The 22808-nt window shown below is 58.2% G+C and overlaps 2 long non-coding RNA genes across 3 annotated transcripts; one reads left to right on the plus strand and one right to left on the minus strand.

The window, feature by feature from the left end:
- Nucleotides 1–3221: 3221 nt before the first annotated feature.
- LOC135362518 (uncharacterized) lies at nt 3222–10216 on the minus strand. 2 transcript variants are annotated; one of them, XR_010407323.1, is made up of 4 exons: nt 9886–10214; nt 9432–9762; nt 9233–9339; nt 3223–8616 (listed from the first exon to the last, which is right to left on the minus strand). It is a non-coding gene; the product is annotated as an uncharacterized LOC135362518 (long non-coding RNA). The 2 variants fall into 2 exon arrangements; XR_010407322.1 differs by having other exon boundaries at nt 3222–8616; nt 9233–9762; nt 9886–10216.
- On the plus strand, nt 9756–19845 carry LOC135362517 (uncharacterized). Its single transcript, XR_010407320.1, has 3 exons — nt 9756–9929; nt 11171–11756; nt 17266–19845. It is a non-coding gene; the product is annotated as an uncharacterized LOC135362517 (long non-coding RNA).
- The last annotated feature ends 2963 nt before the right edge of the window (nt 19846–22808 follow it).

Consider the following 22808-nt stretch of genomic DNA (forward strand, 5'->3'; position numbering starts at 1 on the left):
AGCAGACCTCAGCTTCCCTCAGATGCCCCAGAGTGAGTCCCCGCCCCAGAGTGAGTCCCCACCCCAGAGGACACGATGCAGCTTCATCCGGGGTCCTGGTTGGAGGATTCCCTGTGTCCCCAGAGCTGGGACATGGGCATCACTGGACTGTGGCATTGGGGATGTGGACTGGAGCTCAGCGTCAGCCATGTCCTGAGGATCCGTAAGACTTGTCTTTGGAGCAAGGGCCCAGTGTGGCCAGAAGTCCTGCAGACTTGGGGGCAGACCAGGCCCTCCCTCGAGTCTCCTTGGCCGCCCCCCCGCACACTGTTACCCCTCACCTTTGTGCCCTGGCATCTGCCCCCCGGCCATACCACAGTCCCAATGCAGCCAGAGCCTCCCCCAGAGCAAGGAACACATCCAGGTGAAGCCACGAGGCCTGATGGAGGGGACGGGGGGTGGGGGCACCCCCTGCCTGGAGCAAGGCCCTCCTTGCAGAAACCCCAGTCAGAGACGTGGGTGGGGCAGGGGCAGCAGAAACTGGCCGAGGGAGCATGCTGAGCAGCTCCCGGCTCCTGAGGACATGCTTCCAGCCCAGCGTGGGCGAGCCATGACCGCACGCCCCGCACCTGCGCTCAGAAGGCCCAGCTGGGCTCCGAGAAGCCGGAGATCCTCAAGGCCCTGTCCTGGAGGGGGACGGGGGGTCACTAGGCTACGTGTGACCCAGTCCCAGCCCTTCACTTCCCGGCCTCCCTCGGACTCCTCACCCGGGTTTTCCTGGTTAGAAACAGACCAGTCGAACTGGTCAGTCCCTTAAAATGGTATCAGCAACCACTAACTTCTCTGAAACGTGCGGGTGCATGACGGAGAGTGCGGGGTGTGGTGTGTGTCCTGGAAAAGCCGCCTCAGTCCCGGTCGGGGCCACCACCTGCCCCAGCCCGCCTGGAGCCGTGGGCCACCCTGCCCCGCCGGGCATAGGATCTTCAGTCTAAAACTGCGGTGGTCCCAGGCCAGCCAGGCCCAGGGTCCCCATGATCTAGGTGCAAATGTGCACTCGTACGTGTGGGCCCGTGCAGAGCGTGTGTGTGCACGCCCCTCCGTAAATTCAAGAGCCCCTCGTGTGAGTGATGTAGGAACAAGCAGAGGCGGAGGCTCGGAGTCTCCCCCGAGCCGACTGAGTCTCACGCACCAGCACCGAGGCCGGAAAGCCAGCCTGTCTCGTTCTTCGCTCCTCCACGGCTGCGGTGCTCCCCGAAGACCGTCACTCCCGACAGCCTGAAGGTCTGCAGAGCGATGCACACATGGCCACACAGCGCGCCCACAAGTGGGAAGTCTGTCTCTCAGAGACTGGAGGTCCCAGCAGCCAGGCCCCCGGTCCACAAGTCAGAGTGCGTGGAATTGGGTTCAAGTGACCGCAGACCAGATGCCGTGTGCTGGACAGCACTCCCGCTTTCTCCTCAAGCTGCTGCACGAGGAGGTTCCTGGATTCATCCTGACTCCCACTTTACTGATGAGGACCTTGAATGCCCAGCGAGGTCAAGTAGTTTGCCCACAACCACACAGCAAGGAGGAGGAAGAGGCTGCCCTGCCCCCGGTCCAAGCTTCCCAGGAGGCCGATGCGGCGGCGCCTCACATCTGAGAATGCCCCAGGAGGGGTCTGGACGTAGCTGTCAGTCTCTAAATGTCATCACGAGCCACTGCATGCCTCTGCTGGGACTCCGTTTCCCCGTGTTATTCTCATTAACAAACATGCAGTGACTGACTGCTGCGCGAGGGCCCAGGAGCAGGTCATCTGAGCTCAAGTGGGAGACAGAACCGAGCCCGAGGAATACAGGACGCAAACCAGAGGACCAGTCGGGGAAGCTGGGGTCTCCAGCCTGGGTCGTACGGTGAACGATGTGTGTGCGTGTGTGCTAACCCTGAGAGGAGCAGGTGGATCCCCAAAGAGGAACTCGTGCCTCCATCGTCCTGCCTCCCCGAGCAGCTGGTACGGTGCAGGGCACAGGACCGAGGCCAGAGGTCGTGCATTAGACCAGCTAAGTGCATGGCTGACCATGAGGAGCCCTCTTCCTCTGGTAAGAATCCAACTTCCTCATCCGACTCGAAATCCAAGCTCCATCCGATTGACCATCAATGGGCTGAACATTCCACTGGCCAATTTGCAGACACCAGAGAAACCTCCCAAAGCCTCCGCCGTTGGCTAGCCCTGGATGTGGAGTGGGTGGGTGTTGACTCGAGCAGAGGTCAGATTCCTTCACCTCGGCCAGGCCCCCAGCAGCATCACTAAATTCCCTCTGAGTGGGTCGCGCTGACCTGTGGGTGGGCCCCCTGCCTTCACCTCCCTGGAGGGCATGGTGCTATGTCACGCTCCCTCCTCTCAACTCTACCTGGATACACCCAACACCATCCAAGTGGGGTTTTCTTCCACAGCCCAATACAGAGATGGCTGTTTCTACGAGCCGCACAATATTCCATTATCTGGCTAGGCTAGCATTCATCAGTAACCCTGGGGTTGTTGCCAGTCTACCCTGCTAACTGATGCCGTAACTCTACGTCCTTGCACATACACAGCCCCCACCTACCCCCAGCCCCCCACCCCCTGCAACTGGCTCTGTGCTCTCTGTTCTATCTGCTTGGTTTTCTTGGTTCTGGGTCCTCCCCACCCATGAATGAAACCCTCTAAGGATGGGGATTCCAGGGCTCAGTGCTAGACACATCTTCTGTTTTTTTTTTCTAGAAGCACCTATGGCTTAGCTTTCATGTGTACACCTACGGGCCAACTGGGAACTGACTTCTGTGTGTGGTATAAACTACAACTCAAGTTTCATCGTTCGCATATGGATATGCAATTAACCTGGAATTGCTTATTAGAGAGATTTTCCTTTTCCCTTGTTCTGTAATCCACATTTATCATAAATCAAGCATCACATATACGTGTGTGTCTGTTTCCGGACCCTTCGTTCCGTTTCTTTGGTCTATTTGTCACCCGATCTTAACGACTATAGCATTACATTATATTAATTCTTAGTATCTGGTTGTGTAGACCCTCATTTCGATCTTCTGCACAGTTGTCTTGGCTTTTCTCATCCTTTCAAATTTCTATGTAAACGTTAGAATCAGCTTGGCGATATGCCCCTTCCCCAAGCCCACCCCCACGCCGGGGTTTTAACTGGGATCACAGTGCATCTGTAGATTAATTTAATTGTCTTTTAATCCACAAATATGTCATTTTCCTTTCTTTAGTTAGGTCTTCCTTAACCTACCTTAATAAATGTTTTATAGTTTCCAGAACCTTTTGTGGGATTTATTAGGGATAGTTGATATTTCTTCAATGCTATGGAGATGGTGTCCCTTTAAAAGTCTCTTTTTATTTCCCTCATTATTTGTTACAGGTCTATATAAGTACAGTTGACCTTTGTGCGTTTATTTTATATCCAGCGTTCTTGCTAAACTCACTGTTCAAAACAGCAACTTTATTAAGACATAATTCACATGCCACGTAATTCATCCATTTAAAATTCAATGTTTTTCAGTATATTCACAGAATTAGGCAACCATCCCAGCCAATTCTAGAACATCTTTATCACCGACCCCCAATTCCATGCCTTCATTAAATTCACTCTCAATCCTCAGCATTTATCTGTAGCTTCATTTGGATTTTCTGCACAATTACCCCCCTCTCCGTGCTTGTTGTCATGAAGCTTGAAAGAATACAGAAGGAAAGGTTTAGTAAAAAGAGCGTCCCTCTGGAGAGGGGCTGAGTTTGCATGCGTGTTGCTGTGAACAAGGCACACCCAGACAGGGTGGGCAGCCTGGCATGCACTCAGGTGTGCGTGGTGTGTTCCAGAATGGCTAATCAGTGTGCGTTCCAGTCTTAGGTGTGGACTGGGAATTGGTCAGATGTGAACATCATCGGAGTTCTGGGTGACTCTGGTGCACGTTCTGGAGCGCCTTGCCTACGAAGTGTCTCCACTGCATCTGCTTCTCCCCCCCAGAGATTACACGTGCCAGCTAGGTAGGGGCAGATCGAGGGGCAGGACGAGGGTGGCCAAGCCTGTCCCCTCACCTGTGTGCTGGCAGGTCAAAGGGCCCCCGGCAACGCCTAGCTGGTGGTGGCTGTGCTCTGGGAGATGCCACTGGGGGTAAACCGGACCAGACCCCAGCCTCCCGCGTCTCAGCAGTGTCACGCCCGGTGGTCCTCCGAGCACAAAGCACCTGGCCCCAGTACAGGGCTGTTTCCCGACATTTAGATGCCTGGAACAATTAGGAATAAAACAGCTTTTCTGTGTCTAAATACTTTTCCTGTGTCAACCTCAGATACACTGACAACGAAAGGATGTCCACTGAAAGAAAGAAAGAAAGAACGAATGAAAGAAAGAATGTCCACTTTCATACGGTGCACAGCTTGTGACTTTCAGGGGGGAAATAATGTCAAGAGCAACATAGGAATTTTCATCTAGACAAATTTGCACATTTTATAATTTTGGTATTTATACTAGTATAAAAGACCAAGTTTTAAGAGCTAAAATTAAATTCCCAGGGATAACGGGGCTGTTGATTCACTCGGATGAGCAGGAAATCCCCACTTGTTGATTTCTTCCCTCTGCTCCCTGTTCCTCTCCCTTTCCTGTCCTGGGACCGCCTGAAGCCACAGTGGTGGGACCAGAGGTGACGATGGTGTGAGCAATGCGCTGACTCTAGCCCCAGCCTGGGTCTGTCTGAACAAAGCCTGTGCTTTCTGAGAAGAGATGGGGCTGAAACCTCAGTCTGTAGGGTGACGGGCACCTGGGCAGAAAGCACGGACAAGCGAGCAAACGCACGAACGGATGGGTGCAGGTGTTCACATGGGAGAGATTATAGCCCGGAAAACTAAAACGCTTGCACGAAACCAAGCTGTAGCTTGAATCGAAGATTCTGTTGTGAGTATACGCTTACACTCAGAAGGAAAAACCGCTCTGAGCTACTCGTCGGCAAATTGGCAACACACCCTGCAATAGATAAGACAACGTGCTCGTGGGTGTGTGCAGAACTGTGGCCAGTGGTTAAAACATTCCCTTAAAGGTCATGTTTTCAGAAGGAAAAATATAACAAAGAGGATTGCCCCCACATTCGAATCTCTGGAAGGCCCCGTTTGGCTTTGCACCTAATACGCAGGAGCCAAACGAGTGGATGTTTGTCAGTTTGTCGTACCCTTAGAATGTCAGACACAGGGGTGAATCCTGCTGTAAGCTGGGGACCTCGGTTTACAATCCTGTGTCAACAGACTCGCAGAGGTGGTGAGCCCTCCCCGCCGACGTGAGACACAGGCCGCCACAGTGGGGACGAGCCGTGTGGGGGACGTGGGAGCTCAGCCTTCTCCGCTCGCTTTCTGCTCTAACAAGGAAAGCAAAGCCTACTAATTAAACCTTCTTTTAAAGGGAGCCAAACCACAGTCCCCATGTTTAATAAGCCCTATATGGTTTTTCCTAGTGATAATATTATTCATTTTAAATGTCAAATTTGGAGTCTTTCTTACCAAGGTTTAGAGTTATTTTGGGGTATAAGAAGAGTGGGCATTTTAGTAATCCTCTGGTCGTTTCATCACCTGATTAAACATTTTGTAAATGACTTGTAAGGTGCATAACTGCTCCCTTTTCTTTAGTTTATAAGCAGGACTTTACGACAGCTCAGATGATCTTACAATAGCACAAAACTGCTCCCCGAGGGGCCCTAGTCCCCTCAGTCTGCTGTCACAAAGCACAACGTGCCGGGCGGCTTACACAGGTGTGTTGTTCGCGGCTCTGGAGGCTGGATGTGTGAGGTCGGGGCCAGGAGGGCGGGGGAGGCCCCTTCCTGGTCACTCACTTCCCGTGTGTCCCGCAGGGCCCACGGGGACCTCGCCTCACTCCTCTTGGCTCATCGTCAGCCACGGCAGCTTTTCTTGAAGCCAAAACGTAGTGGCAACATGACCAAGGTCTCATCTGCCACCCACAGGATGTGTCTAAGTGAGATGTGGTTATGCACTAAACGGGGATCTTCTAAACATACTGTTTGGTGTGGACAGGTATGAGGTGGCCTGTGAACGTGGATACGAAAACTGTTGAATGGGACAAGAAGGAAAAGGCCGATTAACCAGAAAAGTGGGAGCAATGAACATACAGGCTTTTATATTAAAGCATCATGAGAAAAGAGCTGGCGCATCTCCTGGGCCTGATCTTGCCCCCCCATTGGTTGATGTGCTCACCACCTAGAACTAGAGTATGGTACCCCTTCTTCGTAAAAACCCACGCGCTTCCCTACGGCTGAGCGTCAAGTCCTGAGAACTCACAGAGAAGCAGGGCAGTCTTGTCTATGAGAAATCTCGGACGTGTTTGTGCAGCCCCCTCCGTGGCCTGCCGTCACCAACACACCCCCGTCCTGTCCTCACAGAAGTGGCCTGGAGCTCCAGGGGGCTGTCCCGGGGCCACATCACCCACCCCATCCGTGGGGCCGGCACGTCCATGCGCTCCCGTGGCTCAGAGAGCGGCGCTGGCCCATCGTCTGCCTCGCCTCGGGGTCTCCGCCATCACTGCGTGGGCCCATGATCCCAGCTCTGCATCTGGCTCGCTGACTCTCCTACAACCCCTGGGAAGAAAAGCAGGAGCTCCTCCTTTGTCCGCGCGGAACATTCCTGGCAAATTCCACAAGAAGCTTTGTGCAGGTGGCAGGGTTTCCAGACATACCTGTGGCCACGAATCTCTCCTTTTTTGGAACCATGAAAACACCTGGGAGATTTCTCTTTTTCTTCCTCCCAGGTGTAAAAACCACAGACCTTCTAAACGTTGTGCCTCGAAGGTAGGCAAGCTGATTCATTGTACTCAGGGCAATTTGTTGAGAAACCATGATGAGACATCACACTTTTCAGGGCTGACCGAGGGCACTTGATGTCCCATGGGGAGGTCTTCGCTGAGTGCAGGAGGTGAGAGCAGGTCACTGCTGGGAAGGGCGTGGGAGCAGTGCCCATCACCGCCGTGGGGACCACCCTCTCCAAGTGGAAGTCTGAGGCCAGGACGAGGTGAGCCCCTGGGTGGCCAGGCCTGCATCCACGGGGTGGGGGGTGTCCCACGCCCGTGTCCACGGGGGGTTCCCACGGCCGCATCCACAGGGTTCCCACACCCGCGTGTGGAGAGCAAAGCTGCAGAAAAGCCACAGGGGTTGTTTCCCTGGTGGGTTCTCAGAGACCCTCAGGCCAGGGGACCTCTGTGGCAGCAAATCCAGATCATGGGGACCACGGGGAGACAGGCCACTGGACCCCCGTGGCCAGAGGGGCCCTGGGTGCTGCACATGCCCAGAAGAGCAGAGGGCCCAGCCTCAGGGCGGTGGGCTCCTTCCCCAAGGTCGTGCCCAGTGCCCCCTCCTCCAGGAAGCCCTTGCCCCCTTCCTGGAAGCGTCCCTCCCGTGTGCGGACTCGTTCCTCTGTGCTGAGCTGGGGACCACGGGGCTGGGGAGGGCACGGTGTGCGCAGGGAGGGTCCAGGCCCTGCCCAGGTAAGCCAAGGTCCAGGATGTGCCAAACAGGTATCACCAACTGTGGAGCCCTGCGTGTCCCTTAGCTGGTGTATCTGAGCACCGTGTCAGCCAGGGAAATCCTGGGGTCACAGTGCATGGCGGGTCTGAGGAACACTGGGGTGTCACGCGGCAAAATCAGGGCCACCGTCAACACTGGGCTGCCACCCAAGATCTGAACGGGAGGAGCAGCGGGAGATGGGGGGCTCGTGAGCATCCCGCAGGCTGGTCTGTGAGGACGGATCCGTCAGCGCCCGCCGCGGCTGAGTGGGTGCCTGCCCTGGGCTGCAGAGGGGCTCGGGCACTGGGAGCCCCTACAAGGCCCCAGGGACCAGAGAACCACGGGACACTCCTAGGGATTCTTGCCTCCCACGGATCGGCCTCGCTGCGATTTCCTGGGCCTTTCGGAATGGGCTGCTCTGACCGGCCCTCGGCCCCAGCCATGGGGCCCGACACACGGGTGTGGTGGGGGGTCCTTGCAGGCCAAACTGCTGTCCCAGGCGCCTCACTCCAGGCCCGCGGGGCCACCGTGCTCAAGGTCACGAAGTTACTGCACTCCCTCTGGGCCACGGAGAGGCACCTCCTCACCTGTCGGGGGGCCGTGGTGCCTGGCACCTGCTGTCCCACTGCTCCCTCCGTCCCCCCCCGCCGCGACCCTGGAGGCGTGGGCCTTCCCTTCCTCGGAGGCCCCGCCATGGCGCCACCACGCTGGCCGCCCGGCTGCACTCGGGCCTGCTGGAACCGCCCGCCGTGAAAGCAGGGTTCCGCATTTCCCCGCAGAGCGCATGGGCCCCGCAGGCCCTGCGGCTGCGGGGGATGGGGCCGCCCCGCGGGGCGGGACAGAACCGGCCTGTCAGACCTCACGGCGGGTCTGCAGTCCCACGAAACTTCACAGAGGAACCCCCGGCCTGCTCTCCCAAGCGGGTTCCGACGATTCCCCTTGGCAGGAAAGAGGCTCTACGTCCAGACAGACAGCAGCACGCGGAGGGGTCGGCAAAGCTGAGACGCTTTCCTGCGCGCGTGGACTGCACGGCGCCGGCGATGAGCCAAGAAATGGGAGACGTGGAGACAGAACCAACACAAACAGGTACACCTCCCGATGGAGTCTCAGCACCTGCGGGAAATCAGAGCGGTCAAGCCCAGCCGCTCCGCACGGCAGGGGCGGCGGGTGGGGGGCGCAGGGCTGAGAACGGGCACTCCCCATGGCAGGGGCGGCGGGTTGGGGGGGCGCAGGGCTGAGGAAGGGCGCTCCCCACGGCAGGGGGTGGCAGGTGGGGGGCGCAGGGCTGAGGACGGGCACTCCCCATGGCAGGGGCGGCGGGTTGGGGGGGCGCAGGGCTGAGGAAGGGCGCTCCCCACGGCAGGGGGTGGCAGGTGGGGGGCGCAGGGCTGAGGACGGGCACTCCCCATGGCAGGGGCGGCGGGTTGGGGGGGCGCAGGGCTGAGGAAGGGCGCTCCCCACGGCAGGGGGCGGCGGGGGCGGGGCGCAGGGCTGAGGACGGGCACTCCCCATGGCAGGGGCGGCGGGGGCGGGGCGCAGGGCTGAGGAAGGGCGCTCCCCATGGCAGGGGCGGCGGGTTGGGGGGGCGCAGGGCTGAGGAAGGGCGCTCCCCACGGCAGGGGGCGGCGGGGGCGGGGCGCAGGGCTGAGGAAGGGCGCTCCCCACGGCAGGGGGCGGCGGGTGGGGGGCGCAGGGCTGAGGAAGGGCGCCGGCGGGGACGTCCGCGTACAACCAGGCAGCAAGCAGAGAACTAGCACGTGGGACCCGCAAACAGCGGCCGTAGGGAGAAGGCGCTGTTTCCTGGTCCGTTCCTGTGGGATTCCGTCCAAGCAACACCTTTGGGATTAAAAGTATTTTAGATACCAAAAAAGATTGGAATTACATAAACCAGGCACGTCATTTAAAGATTTGAGGAAAGAATAACATACTGAACGCAGACACAGACAAAGGAAAAGCGGAGATGGATGTCAGGCCACGGAGGTGGGGTGTGGAGAGTTGGGGCCGCAACCTCACAAAGCACGCGGCCCGGGTCCCACGCACGACTCTCTCCGGAAGCGTAAGTTCCCAAATAGAAATCGACAAGCCCTCGATAACCTGAAGGACTTTATACAGTCGAGGCCGCTAACGGTCTGCTCTGGAAGAGGAGTCGGAGGCAGAGGTTTTGGGGTGGATTCTCCGAAAATCGGACCCACGCGAGGCCCCTGTGTTACGGGATCCACGGCCGAGCAGCTGAAACGGTGAAATCCGTCCCTACACTCCCTTGAGGGAAAAGGGTCAGGCTTTAAGATCGTGGTGTAAAAGCCCACCCCTAACTTGCCTTCCCCCACGATGCACGGGCCGCGCCCCCGCCCGCGGCCGGCCGCCCACGACGCACTCACTCACCCGTTCCTGTATCTGGACCCCGCGTCAGCAGCATCTGCGCGACAGTGAGTCACTGAACGCTCGTCCCCGCCGGCGAAATAAAGTGGGTGCTGGGGGGGTTCTAGGTGGGTCGTCATGGGCCCTCGGAGGAGCCCCAGACACAAACCCTGGAGGACGTGAGGCGGGGGGCCTGCTTCCTGGGGGAGCAGCACTGCAGGCAGGCGGTCGGACAGCCAATGCTAACCTGCGGACAGGCAGGGCTGGGGCCTGGGGCCGGAGAGGGGGCCAGCGAGGCCGGAGGGCAGGGGGAGGAGGGGACTCGGGGTGTGGCCTGGCCGGCTTAGCGTGGGGCCCGACTTCCGCTGAAAAATCAGCGGTGTGGGCGAGAGTTCAAGCCTTGGGGAACCCAAGAGGAGACGCCAGTGCCTCGGCCTGGGGTCCGCGGGCTTGTCCGTGCTGAGAGCCGGGCTGGGCCCCGGTGCCTGGTGCCACCTCGCTTGCGGGAGGCGGCAGTGTGCGTCTGATGAGCGTGTGAACAAACATGGGGAGTTGGGCCCATTACGGGTCTCAGGACTTATTAGACAAGTGCAGATTCTTCAGTTATGAGGGGAGATGCAGAGAAAAATGGAATACAGTCCTCCTCCTGGCCAACCCCGTGGCTGCTCCTGGGGTTTCGGCAGAGGACAGATCGCCGGTATCCACAAAGAGGGGTTTGCCCTGCCCCTCAAAGCTTGTGTTTTGACGCAGTGTCCCAGTTTAGGGAAGGAGGGCTCACCCAGATTCATGGGAACTTTGCCCGGTAACATGCTGGGCAGAAAACACTGGGGCCAAGGACACTTCTCCAGGAAGCTGGGGTGGTTTGTAGTCTCTAAAATATCTGAGATTCCAGGGGGTTCCTCCCTTACAGGCCTGACACAGGGCCAGTGGGGACCTCGAGCGTGAGACAGGTCCAGGAGGGGCCTGCCTCCAGCCCCGAGTCTCCACACCTCTGGTCGTCAATGCCGGGGCCAGCTGTGCCGTGAAGAAGACACAGGGCACCTCCCAGCTGTAGGACAGCAGATCTGGCCGCGGCAACGAGAGGCGACAGGGCCTCACGCTGAAGCTCAGATCCACCAGTCACATCCGTGTGGCGGGAGCCCCGTGAGCTGAGTGAGCGCAGGACCCAGCTCTCGTACTGGAGGGGACAGGGGAGAGATCAGCTCTCGTACTGGAGGGGACAGGGGAGAGATCTGAACGTTTGAGCGGTACCCCAAGTTGCTAAATCAAACCCAAACGGTTGAGGGTTTGTGTTGTTCATTTTGTTTAGGTTTGTCTGCACCCTGGTGGGTAGAGGTAATAAAGATGCTGCCTCCGTAAATTTGCCTTCATGCTGGCGTAACACGGAAAGCCAGAGCCCCAGACGGCTCCGCCTCTGCCCGGCCTCCACTCCTGCACCTTCCATTCCAGGCAGGGCCAGAGCTGACCGCAGGAACTGGTGAAGGCGATGTTGGCCTCAGGCCTCTCGGGCCACAGCCCAAGGACACGGCCAGTCCAAGTCGGAGTCGGATGGGGGAAGAGCGGGGGCCGCATGCCCCCAGCTGTGGGCACCGCGTGCATCCTGACGAGCCCGGCCTCGGCCCAGGACCGGGTCAGCCGGAGCTCAGCCTCCACCGCTCCTGGGTCTGTCCCCACCAGGACGAAGAAGGAAACCTCCTCCCCATGTGCTGGCGCTCCTCTGGTGGATGGTACACTTGGCCTTGAAACACCCAGGCTGGGAGCTTGCTGCCACCCACAGAACGGCAACTGCTCCCTTCCTGCTGGGCCCCAGGGCAGAGGGATGGTGGCCCCCATTTGCCCGCCCAGGGGACAGAGAAACACGTCTGCAGCCGAAGCCCGCCAGAACGCTCTGTGCGGTAAGGATCTTGCCAGCCTGCAGGGAGCTCCCCCCACCCTGCCCTGCGTCGTGTCTTTGGAAAATGGAGGCCATGTGCCTAAGAGAACTGGCCAAGTCCACACTGGCCGGAGGGTGACCCGGGACAGACTAGGGCCAGAGCTTCCTGCTGGATGCCCAATCCCGGCCCGCGGCCACTTGCCCAGGGGACACCAGTGCCCCCTCCCAGGCTCGGGGCTCGGCTGCTGTGTGAAGGGGGCTCCCTCGTGCTGTGAGTTCCCTGCCCAGAGTTTGTGCCAGCGCCCAGGGCTGCCTCCACTCCCCGGCCGGCCTCCTCATCCAGAGCCTGGGGCCTCCTATGGATGTGAGGACGTCACCAGGAGGATGAGGAGGGAGAGGGCGAGCGACAAAGCTGACAGCCCTGGGCACCGCGGGCCCGTCTGTCCCATCGGGCCTGAATGTGGATGAAGCCCACGTCTTTTTCCTGCACGAAGAGAGACGGGGTCCCTGGGTCTCCTGTGAAAAGCAGTGCGTGTGCGTGTGCGTGCGTGTCCGTCTGTGTGCGCGCGTGCATGCATGTGTGCGTGCGTTTGTGTGTGCGCGTGTGCATGCGTGTGTGCGCGTGTGTGCGTGTGTTGCATGCATGTGCGTGTGTTGCATGCATGTGCGCGTATGCGCGCGCATGTGTTGCATGCATGTGCATGTGTGCACGCATGTGCGTGTGTGCATGCATGTGCGTGTGTGCGCACGTGTGTGTGTGTGCGTGCGTCTGTATCTTGCCCTGTCAGGAGGTGGAAGGTGCCCTGTCCCCTATTACCAGGAGCCCATGAGAAGCTGCAAGTCCAGCTCCAGGCTCAGGGCCCTCACCCACCGTCCACCTCCTAACAGGGCAAGAGATGGACACACACATACGCACACACACGCGCACACAACGTGGGTGCACGCATGCCTGCAGGCACACACATCCACACCTGCCTGGTGGCAAATTTTAAGGGGAAAGATGCCAAATATCTCAGGCATCAAAACAAGCAATATTTTAACACAATAGTTTAAAAGGCAAAATGAGGGGCTCCTGGTGGCTTAGTTGGTTAAGTATCTGATTCTTGATCTTGGCTCAGGTCATGATCTCACCGTTGTGAGTTCGAGCCCCACATTGCGTTCCACACTGGGGTGTGGTGCCTACTTACAAAAATAACAAAAATTTAAATTAATGCAAAAAATCAAAATTAAAAAAAGACACTCTTTTTAAATTTTTTTATTTAAATTCAATTTAGTTAATATATACCACATTATTAGTTTCAGAGGTAGTGATCCATCAGTTGCATATAACACACATGCCCACCTTAATGCCCGTCACCCAGTTACCCCAGCCCCCCACTCACCTCCCATCCAGCTACCCTCAGTTTGTTTCCTAGAGTTAAGAGTCTCTTAGGGTTTGTCTCCCTCTCTGTGTCTTGTTTTATTTTTTCCTTTCTTCCCCTATGTTCCTCTGCCTTGTTTCTTAAATTCCCCACATCAGTGAAATCATATAATTGACTTTCTCTGATTGACTTATTTCACTTGGCATAATACCCTCTATTTCCATCAATGTCATTGCAAATGGCAAGATTTCATCCTTTCTGATGGCTGCATAATATTCCATTGTATATATATACCACATCTTCTTTATCCATTCATCTGTCGATGGATATCTTGGCTCTTTCCACAGTTTGGCTATTGTGGACATTGCTGCTATAAACATCGGGGTGCATGTACTCCTTTGGATCCCTACCTTTGTATCTTTGGGGTAAATACCCAGTAGTGTAATTGCTGGGTCGTAGGGTAGCTCTATTTTCAACTTTTTGAGGAACCTCCATACTGTTTTCCAGAGTGGCTGCACCAGCTTGCATTCCCACCAACAGTGTAGGAGGGTTCCCCTTTCCCCGCATCCCCGCCAACATCTGTCATTTCCTGACTTGTTAATTTTAGCCATTCTGACTGGTGTGAGGTGGTATCTCATTGAGGTTTTGATTTGTATTTCCCTGATGCCAAGGGATGTTGAACGCTTTTTCATGTGTCTGTTGGCCATTTGGATGTCTTCTTTGGAAAAATGTCTGTTCATGTCTTCTGCCCATTTCTTGATTGGATTATTTGTTCTTTGGGTGTTGAGTTTGATAAGTTCTTTATAGATTTTGGATACTAGCCCTTTATCTGATAAGTCATTTGCAAATATCTTCTTCCATTCTGTCGGCTGTCTTTTGGTTTTATTGATTGTTTCCTTTGCTGTGCAAAAGCTTCTTATCTTGATGAAGTCCCAATACTTCATTTTTGCCCTTGCTTCCCTTGCCTTTGGCGATGTTTCTAGGAAGAAGTTGCTGCGGCTGAGGTCGAAGAGGTTGCTGCCTGTATTCTCCTTTAGGATTTTGATGGACTCCTGTCTCTCAGGTCTTTCATCCATTTTGAGTCTATTTTTGTGTGTGGTGTAAGGAAATGGTCCGGTTTCATTCTTCTGCCTGTGGCTGTCCAGTTTTCCCAGCACCATTTGTTGAAGAGACTGCCTTCTTTCTAAAAGAAAAGTTGTTTTCTCCAAGTCTTGCCCGCTGTGGCCCGCCCCCTCTGCTCCTGTGGCCTTGTCCTCCCTGTGCCTCTGTCATGACCGGACACTCAGGCAAGAGCGAGGTCAGAGGCGCGTCCTCAGGCTGCACCTTCAACCAGGCGTCCACAGTAACAGCAGCCGTGGGCCCGGCCACAACCACCCCCTCCCGAGCCCCCCCCAACCCCACCCTTGCTTTTTTTGTGGCTACGCTGTCATGTTGAGCCATCTGCCCCCTGGATATGGAGCCACCAAAAGGGGCCTGGGTCTCTGTCCTGCCTCAGGGGAGCACTTTCTTTCAGTTAATAGTGCCCCTGTGTGGATGAGAAATGAGGGGCACGGTGTGTTCGGCGTCCACCCAGCTGGGCCCTTTGGGCACAGGGATGGCGCTGGGGAGAAGGTGGACCTGCCCTCTGGAGCTTGGGCCTGGAAGGAGCCCCAAGGCATGTGGACATCTGGACGCATGCCTTCTACTGACCAGAGGAGGGAGGACCCTGACCGAACTGGGGAGCCCAGGCATTGGGAACCTGGTCTCGGGGGTGGCCTCCCTGAGTGCTCCTGCCCCTGCAGCCCTCCCCTCCTCAGTAGGCTCCATGAGAAGGCTCTGACGAGAGGGCCTAGGGGACGTGACTCTCTGTGGATGGAAGCCTTACACCACAGTGAAGGGTCTGCTCTGCATGGAAGGCTGGGCTTCCCCACGAGGTCCCTGCTATGGGCCCCACCTCCCCCAGCCCTACTGCCCCTCAGTCCCAGGCCTCCCCTGACCCCCACCCTCGGTGCTCCCTGGACCCTGGGACAGAAGGCTTCCCAGCTGCCCTCTGGCCAGTGCGGGGTCTCCGAGGGCCCCTGTGGCCAGTGCCTGGTCTCTGAGGGCCCCTCTGGCCAGTGTGGGGTGGCGGAGGGCTCCGGCCAGACTGGGACCCATCAAAGCCTCAACACCCAGCCTGAGGCCACAGCCCAGAACCTGGGCATTTGGGGCCCCTAAACAACCCCCCCAATCCCTGTTTGGTGGTTTCCTTAGCCAAGCCCGTTCCTGGCATTATTTAGAGCATGCTGTTTGGCCTGGCTACCCAGGGCCAGCGAAGGTTCTTAAAGAAGTGTGGGCTGGAAACAGTGGGGGCAGGGCAGCTAGCCAGGCCCATCCACAGTGGAGTTAAGGGAACCAGAAGGTGCAAAGTGTCTCCTCAGGGAGCCTCGGTCCATAATGCATGTGCCTTTTTGGTCCTGGGCCATTTGTATTTGGGGCCGGAGGATGCGTGACCCCACGGAGATCACAGCAGAGCCCTCCAGCCCCACTGAGGAAGCTTCGCTCCCACCTGGACAAGAGAAAAGCTGGACACACTGCAAAGTTAAAGCTTTTTGAGCCCATCGAAGTGCCTGAAGTCTGGGGTCCGGCCCCGAGGGAGGACCTGAGCAGGGGCTGTGGGATGCCGCCCCAGGTGGTATGAAGGGTCAGCTAGAGACTGTCAGCCGACTGCCAAGGCCCGGGCGGGTGCGCTGAGGAAGGCGTGCTCACCCCGGGGCACATGCCCACAGGGACGATGGGGAGGGCCCTGGAGAGCTGTCCCACAGCCCCCAAGGAGCCCACTGAGGCAGGGGAGGGCCGCGGGGGGCAGGAGTGCTCGGGGAGGCTGCACCCGCGGCCAGGTTCCCAGCGCCCAAGGCTGGGGCCCTGGGACATCAGAGAATGTCCCCTGACCCCCTGGCTGTGTCCGTGAAAGGCGGACACCCTCCTTGGAGGGGCCCCAAAGCTCAGCAGGGCAAACGCAGGTGCGGCCCGAGGAATTTGGAGCTCCCGATGGGAAGCCCAGGACAGGGGCACTCGCAAGACCGAGACCCTGTGCCTTCAAAACTGGCTCCTCCGCGTGGCCCGGGAGCATGTGGGGGGCGGCGTGGGGGACCACATGGGGGGCACGTGGGGGCATGTGGGGGCACATGGGGGTCACGTTGGGGTCACATGGGGGCACATGGGGGGCATGTGGGGGCACGTGGGGGGCATGTGGGGGGTACGTGGGGGGCATGTGGGGGCACGTGGGTGGGGGAACGTGGGGGGGCACATGGGGAGGCACGTGGGGACAAGTTGGGGGGCATGTGGGGGCACGTGGGTGGGGGCACGTGGGGGCATGTGGGGGGCACATGGGGGAACGTGGGGGGCACATGGGGGCACGTGGGGGGAACGTGGGGGCACGTGGGGGGCATGTGGGGGGTACGTGGGGGGCATGTGGGGGCACGTGGGTGGGGGAACGTGGGGAGGCACATGGGGAGGCACGTGGGGACAAGTTGGGGGGCATGTGGGGGCACGTGGGTGGGGGCACGTGGGGGGCACATGGGGGCACGTGGGGGGAACGTGGGGGCACGTGGGTGGGGCACATGGGGGGCACGTGGAGGGGAATGTGGGGGAGGCACATGGGGCACGTGGGGGGGAACATGGGGGAGGCACGTGGGGACAAGTTGGGAGGCATGTGGGGGCACGTGGGTGGGGGCACATGGGGGCATGTGGGGGGCACATGGGGGAACGTGGGGGGCACATGGGTGGGGGCACGTGGGAGAGGCACGTGGGGGGAAGTGGGTGGGGCAGCCACTCGGGCAGACTGTTCTGCCGTTTCTTATAACACCAGACATGCAAGTACCATAGGCCCCAGGATTGCACTCCTGGGGTTTGTGCCAGAAGGTGAAGACCAGGGCTCACACAAAACAACCTGGGCTAGGACGCCAGAGCCACTTTATCTGGAACAGCGGTGAGCTGGAAACCACCCAGAGCCGCTCCACAGCGCGGATCGCCACTTGGCAGTAAGGCGTGGGAGCCGGCGATCCCAGTTATGGTCATCCTGGAAAAGTCGAATCCCAGCGAGGAAGACGGACCAGGGGTTACGGGTCGGTGGGGGAGCGCGTTGGGGAGCACAGAGCGGATCCTGGGTGTGGTGGTCGTGCAAACCTGTGCGTGTGCTAACTTTTGCAGAACGCCTGGAGAAAAACTGACCATTCATCGATCAAGCAGACACGGCGTCTCGAAGACCGCAGGGAGCATCCTGTTCCAAGGGACTTTGGGGAAGGAACCGCAAATGAGCAGAAAGCACAAATTCTCCTTCCTTATGGAAGCACTGGGTGCAGGGTTAGTGGGAGCAATGGGCTGGTTGCACAGCCTGAAAATGTCTCCCCCAGATATTTATTAATCACTTTTTTGGTTTTAACATGTAACATACGTTCCTTGAGACTCCTCCCCTGGGCAGGTGGGGTCCGAGGCCTGCGTGTGTGTGTGGCTGACTAGGACGCTGGCTTCTGATGGACAATGTGGGGGGGATGGGGCAGACTCACCGTCACGGGGCGGTCAGCGTCGCAGCACCTGGCTGGAGTGACACCTGAGCCCCAGCTGCAGGTGACGCGAGGGCACCCCGCTGGGCGCTGTGCTCGCCAGAGTCCACGAGGGACGCAGGAAGCTCCACAGTGGACAGTTCTGCAGACGCCTGACCAGAGCCCCTCAAACACGTGGAGCTAAGAGGCGAGGAACGACAGGGATCCCGGGGGGCCGGGGACAGGTGCCCCGCGGGATCTGGGCACAGCAGAGCCTCAGCAGAAGGAATCCTTGTGGAGGCAGCAGTTCTCCAGCACTAAGGGGCCCGTGGTCATGAGGGAGCCTCTGAGGGGCACACGGGAACCCCCCAACTTTGCCACCCGCCTGGAAGGCTCACGTTATTTCGGAACCAAAGGAGTCACAGAATCTTTCCAGCAACACACGTTTAGGAAAATGATCTCTGTTCGAGGGGAGTTAGCTTGTTCTTGCTAAATTGGGACCGTAACTTTGAAGTGAAACCCGCGGACTGAGACAGTTTACAATGGATCCAAGAGGACTTCATATTTCAAAGAGCCACAAGCCATAATTTGGCCAACTGTACCTGAAAATATTTCCTACTCCCTGGCATTTCATAACAATGAGATGATTATTCTTCACTGCTGAAAAAGCCTCGGGTCTTAAAGCAATTTTTTTTTCTCTAATATCTGGAATGTCCTTCCAGGAGCAAAATGCCTCACTGGTCCTCCACGTTGCCACAGAGTCTTTATATCAAAGGGGTCTTTGTATTTTGGCAAGACATGGTTTTCTTCACTTCCCATTCCCCGAAGATGCACCATCTCCCCCAGATTTGACCCTCCTTGACCCTGCCCCCCCACTGGCAGTCTGCACTGCCCCCTGTCTGCGTGCCCAGCGCCTACCTGGAAGGGAGCCTCACTGAGCTGGCGGCTCAGAGACGCGTGGGGCCCTCGGGCTCAGCGCCCCCAACGCGGAGAGAACCTGCCGCGGCCATGCCGGGCTTCCGGGCCTGTGCATGGGGTCAGGGACAACGGCGGAACAGGGGTTCGGCTCATGCTATGAGCCCACATGCCCCAGGACTTTCAGAAACTGTTCCTCCTTTAATCATACTTCCCTTAAAGGACCAGAACGTCCAGCATTATTCCCTCCATTTCACAGATGAAGAAACCCAGATTTGGGGCCGGGGATTTCCTGCATGTCTGGGACCCCAAGACCTCACGACTTCACCCCCTTCCTGTGGGCCAAGGGTTTCCTTGTACCCCTCCCCATCCTGGGCCCCCAGGCTCAGAGGGCAGCTCAGCCTAGACACTCCACGGGACCTGCATAAAACGAATGCCCCATCTTTCCCTGGACCCTCTTCCCTGAGGCTCCTGGACTCCCAGAGCTAGAGGCCCCAGGCGTGCCAGACACCCCCCTCCTTCTCTTGCATTAGCTCTGCCTGTGAGCTCAGCCTCCAAGCCTGCCTGTCCACCCTGCCCATCCGCTCCACCACTTGGTCCAAACCCCACTCGTCCGGGTGTTGGCAGCAACCCCACTTGAACCCAGTACTCTCTTACCCCCCATTAGGCCTCCACCAGCATCCGAGTGCTCAGGGCCTTCCAGGGGCTCCTTGACCTGCTGAGGACACACCCCGGGATCTCTGGCCTTTCCTCCAGACTTTCACAGACCTCCTTCTTCCCACAGTCCCTCCTTCCTGCCTCAGGACATTTGCACGTGTGGTCCCCCCCATACCCGTTCTTCCCCTGGACCTCTGCCCCCAGGTCTTACCTGGACATCCTCTCCCGCTGACCCATCACCTGCTCATGCACTGTGTCTGTCTCCCACAATGCCCTGCCCTGCCCCGACCTGCAGCAAGTAACTGTCTGGGTCCCTCACTGGGTTGCATCCGGCCCCTCTATGGCATGCTCCGTGGGGGCAGCTCCGTGCTTCTCCCCATACGCTCCATCCTCAGCATTTAGCACAATGCCTGCACACAGTGGGTGCTTCACACATTGGGTGAAAATGGTGCAGCAGAGCTTGACTCTAAACCCGTGATCTTCCATTGCACCTGGAGGGGAAGATTCATTTGCCCCAGGCAGTCAGGGGGCTGCCCAGGATTGCTGACCCACGACCTCAGGTTTGAAGGCTGAGTTTATCTCCATAGCTGGCAAGGGTAAGGAGCTGCTCTGGGGTGGACACTTGCAGAATGTACCTGCCAGCTAGCCAGGGGAAGGTGGAGGGCCGGGACGAGGGGGCAGGACGTGTCAGAGGGGCCGGCAGGGACCGGGTGCTGGCCCGGGGGGGGTGCTGTCCGGCAGCAGGGGGCGTCTTCAGAGATGGTCTTGGGGGAAGAGGTTCTGAATAATACCAGTGGGGGGCTGGGGAAGGGGGTTGGGTCAGGGGGTCCTGGGGCCCTGAACGTGGCCGCTGGAACATCTCTGGGACCCGAAGAGCAGGGCTCGCCTGCTAAGGCTTTAGCATCGTGTTCATTGCAAAGCACAATGCATGTCTGTCTTGAAGAAAAATGAGAAAATGCTGAGATCTGGGAAGGAAAAGTGCCCGTGAAAGAAATCAGAATGCTGGCCCTTCCACCAGGGTGCAGCGGCCGATGCCAGCTCTCCCAGCCGTCCCGCGAGGGTTCTGGGCGCTGCCCGTCCTGGCGCGCCTCACCCGCGGGCAGGGGCAAGGGTCAGACAGGCACGGCCGCGTGGCCGGGCTCTGGGCAAGGGGTGAGGCGGGCAGACGCTCGGGCAGTCGCTTTGGGGGGGGCCGTCAGCCTGCGCCACGACCTGGAGAGTCCCGTCCCGCCCCCCCAGACACCCCCAGGTCCCCAGCTGAAGGAGGGGGCCTTCCGGGGCCCGGGCTGGAGAACAAAGCCCCTGTGTGCTGTTCTGGGGCCGAAGCCCCCGTGGAGGACAGAGCCCCTTTCAACACCAGCCCTGCCCTTTCCACCGCTCAAGGCCAGCGTGGCCCCCTGGCTCCTGGGGGCAGGCCGGCTTGGTTGACGCAAGCAAGTGATTCAGAAATAGCCCACAAGGATGGCCACAGCCACTGGGCATCTTTGGGGCATGGCTTTATCTAATTTTAGCTCTGCCTTGAGGCAATTGCCAGAGCAGGCCTCTCGGGCGGGCTTCTCAGAGACCCCGGAGGGGGAGGGCTGCACCAGCTCCGTGACAAGGTGTCTCGGGGCAGGACCTGCTCTGGAGGGGCTTGGGCTATAGGGCCTGCAGGACCAAGGGAGGCAGCAGTCCAGACCAAGCCCGTGGGAGGGCACTGTGGGACCATAGTCCACGGGGGACCGCAGCTCACAGGGACCACAGCCCACGGGGGGGACCACAGTTCACGGGGACCATAGTCCACGGGGGACCGCAGCTCACAGGGACCACAGCCCACGGGAGGGACCACAGCCCACGGAGGGACCACAGCCAACAGGGGGGACCATAGCCCACGGGGGGACCACAGTTCATGGGGACCATAGTCCATGGGGGACCGCAGCTCACAGAGACCACAGCCCATGGGGAAGACCACAGTCCACGGGGGGGGGACCAGAGCCTATGGGGGGACCACAGTTCATGGGGACCAGAGTTCATGGGGGACTACAGCCCACATGGCCTGTGGGAACCACAGCCAGTTGGGATCACTGTACCCACACCCCAGTCTCTCACCTCCCTCCACCCATACCCCAGCAATCCATCAGTAAACCATGATGCTGGATCTCCCAGTCCTTCCGAATCTGATGCCCTAGTCCATGCCCCCAGCACCTTTCTCCTGAGCCACACCTTGACCCTTCCAGTCCCTCCCTGGTTCCTGCTCCACTAAGTAAGCAGATACTCAAACCCTCAGAAGGTGCCCCTCCCCATTCAGAGGAAACCTGCCAAGCCAGTGTCTTCTGACTCCCGGAGACCCGAAACTCAGGGAACCCAGCCCTGAGATCTGAGCCTTTCCAGTCCAGTGCCAGGCCAACTCCCGAACACGGATGTTAGTGCCCTCTGCTACCTGTGATCATCTGAACCCCGCCAGAAGGCCCCCTGGTCATGCCATCTCTGGCGAGGGCCTGCCCAGGGGCAGACGGTGCCGACCCGGGAGCCACATCACCCAGGAGACTGACCAGGTAGAGTGGGTGAGAGAAATGCAGGCCCAGCACCACAACCCAACCCTATAGCCATGGGAAAGAACGTGTGGAATGTTCCAGCAAAAGCAGGTGAGAAGGCGCTGGGAACCCCAGAGACCCCAACCAACACTGGGAATGCGCGTGGGCAGCCTGTGACCCTGGGTCTCTGCCATGGCCCTGCCGGGACCCCTTCAGCGGCTTGGGGAGGGGATCTTCTAACTGAGACCACCTCCCTGCAGGTGGGGCGGGGTCTGCCTGATGCTCAGGGCTTCTCACACTGTGTTCCCCTTCAGCGGTCGTCCCAGAGAGATTGAACATGTGCACGGCCAACTTCTCACCAAGGGTGGCCTCTATAAGACTCCCACTGAAATCCTTGCTGAGCACCTACTGTATGCCTGGCTCCAGGACGGCAGGGAGGGACCCTGCCATGTGGAGCGGCAGGCTGAGGGGCTCCTTGGGAGGCAGGGCTGTGGCTGAGTCTGCTCACATTACAAAGCAGTGGTTAAAATGGCATCTAAAATGGTAAGATTTCATCCTTTCTGATGACTGAGTAATATTCCATTGTGTATATGAACCACATCTTCTTTATCCATTCATCTGTCAATGGACATCTAGGCTCTTTCAACAGTTTGGCTATTGTGGACGTTGCTGCTATAAACATTGGGGTGCAGGTGCCCCTTCAGATCCCTACATGTGTATCTTTGGGGTAAATACCCAGGAGTGCAATTGCTGGATCATATGGTAGCTCTATTTTCAGCTTTTTGAGGAACCTCCATACTGTTTTCCAAAGTGGCTGCACCAGCTTGCCTTCCCACCAACAGTGTAGGAGGGTTCCCCTTTCTCCGCATCCCTGCCAACATCTGTCGTTTCCTGACTTGTTAATTTTAGCCATTCTGACCGGTGTGAGGTGGTATCTCATTGAGGTTTTGATTTGCATTTCCCTGATGCCGAGCGATGCTGAGCATTTCTTCATGTGTCTGGTGGCCATCTGTATTATCATATGATTTCACTCATATGTGGAATTTAAGAAACAAAACAGAGGAGCATAGAGGAAGGGAGGGAAAAATAAAAGAAGATGAAACCAGAGAGGGAGACAAACCATGAG

The sequence above is a fragment of the Mirounga angustirostris genome, unplaced genomic scaffold (genome assembly GCF_029215605.1).
Source record: "Mirounga angustirostris isolate CCGP_5_RB_7025 unplaced genomic scaffold, mMirAng1.0.hap1 SCAF_1, whole genome shotgun sequence".
Lineage (NCBI taxonomy): Eukaryota > Metazoa > Chordata > Mammalia > Carnivora > Phocidae > Mirounga > Mirounga angustirostris.